The 2,104-nt window shown below is 35.7% G+C and overlaps 1 non-coding gene across 1 annotated transcript; it reads left to right on the plus strand.

The window, feature by feature from the left end:
• Positions 1-299: 299 nt before the first annotated feature.
• LOC122066382 lies at positions 300-406 on the plus strand. Its single transcript, XR_006136344.1, has one exon. It is a non-coding gene; the product is annotated as a small nucleolar RNA R71 (small nucleolar RNA).
• The last annotated feature ends 1,698 nt before the right edge of the window (positions 407-2,104 follow it).

Genomic DNA, 2,104 nt, shown 5'->3' on the forward strand with positions numbered 1-2,104 from the left:
CCAAATTGATTGATGATGGCTCTCTAGGAACAAGAGCCTCAATTCTCTTGATTAAACTATCCAAATGGGTTTCCTTGGCTACTATTCCATCTACAAAATATCATTTTCCTCCTATAGTTCTTTCACTCTCTTGGGTTGATTCCCACTCACGGATTTTGTCAGCTAAGTCAAGTAAAAATTCCCATGTCTTTCCTTCATCTGTAAAGGATGTGAATCCCTCAGGGCACATAGACTCTATCATTTGTTTAGTTGGGTAATCAATACCCTCATAAATTATTTGACATAAATGTCATAGGTTAAGGCCATGGTGAGGGCATTCTTGGAGTAAATCCTTGAATCTCTCCATAAGTTTGGAAAATGACTCACTAGGCTTTTACCTAAACTGAAGGATATCACTTCTAAGCTTATTGGTCTTGTGAGTTGGAAAAAACTTCTTAAGGAAGACAACTGTGAACTGTTCCCATGAGATTATGGAATTTGCGGGTAACCCATACAACCACTTCTTAGCTTGGTCTTTTAATACAAAAGTGATAAACCTAAGCTTAACGGCATCATCAGAAAGTTGTTGGATCTTAATTAGAACATATACCTCTTGAAATTCCCTTATAAATAAGTATGCATCCTCAGAGGTCAACCCATGGAAGTGGGGCAACATAGTGATGTATTGAGATTTGAGTTCAAAATTATTGCCCTAGGCTTGTGGTAGAACTATGCAGGAAGGTTGGGCTGTTCTAGCAGGGTAGAACCTATCTTTCAGAGATTTAGGTGAAGGGTTTTTCTGTTGGTCTCCCATATTGAAGGGTTTTAAAGAGAGCAAACGTATAGGGTCACTACTTGTTGGATCTCTTCTTTCTAACTGATTCTTAGTATTACGTGCCCACATAACACTCATGCAACAGAAAACTACCCACAACTAGAGTAAGACAAGCACAAAAGAATGGATAGCACAACTCTCTTTTTTATTATTTTTTTATTTCTTTGATTTTTTTTTGGCTTTTTGGGAGCTTACCGGCAAGGTCCGGGGTTGCTCAGGTCAATTCTTGAGGTACTGCTACAGGGGGAAACCTGTCTTTATCATACTGTGAGGCATGGCGACCTCTACTGATACAACTATTATTGCAAGTTGATCTTCTCAGGAATTCAATAAAAGAAAAGGAAAAACAAAATAAAGCTATCAAAACACTCTGATTTACCAAAAGAAAGCAAAAAATAACATGGAACTGTCTCCCTGTCAACGGCGCCAAAAACTTGTTTAAGATTTTAAAATGTAACCATAAGCGTACGGATTAGTGTAGCTACGGGTAGAATACAGAGAGAGTAGCCACTTTATTTTTTTTGCTTCTTTTAATAATGCGAAAGTGAACTAATTAAAGATTGTGATCTAATTCTAATTACCATCATAAACATATGTATCTAAAATAATGTCCTAACCATTCGTCATCTAAGAATTTAAACATGTAAGCCACGTAATTAAAATTAAATAAATAAACAGCTAAAATAAAACACCCCACGTAATTGAAAAGCAATGAAGAAAAAAAATGTTGAAATAAAAATTAAGTAAAAGAAAGGGGATAAAGCTAGAGAGAGACTCACAAGTAGGTTTCTCTACTTAGCCCGAGGATGCATCATAATATGAGCTTCCCTACTTGACCAGAGAGTCACTCTTACAAGGGTTACTCTACTTGGCTTTAGGGAAAGGGAGACAATTAAAATAAAAACAATAAAATGATGGTTCTATGGCTAGGAGGGCAAAGCCAACACATACACTAGCCATGAACCTTGGGGGAAAGGGATAGCAATAATGTAATGACTGAATAAAAATCCTAAATTAAGAAAAAAATGGTAGTCAGAAGAGGGAATGAGAGGGGGGAGAGAAGACTACTGAAGGAGCCTACTTACTTGAATCAATGCTTGAACTTGAAAAAAAATTGCTCCACGACTCGTGATCTTGTCACCTAGATCTAAGCCTAGAACTATAACTTAAAAAATTACAACTCAATTGCATAAATCATAAACATAAAAAGAAATGAATAAAAATAAAAGAGTACTTGCATTAATTGAAATAAAAAAACTATTACAAAAGTGATTAAAGCAAAAATAGAGA

Source organism: Macadamia integrifolia, unplaced genomic scaffold (assembly GCF_013358625.1).
Source record: "Macadamia integrifolia cultivar HAES 741 unplaced genomic scaffold, SCU_Mint_v3 scaffold2366, whole genome shotgun sequence".
Classification (NCBI taxonomy): Eukaryota; Viridiplantae; Streptophyta; class Magnoliopsida; order Proteales; family Proteaceae; genus Macadamia; species Macadamia integrifolia.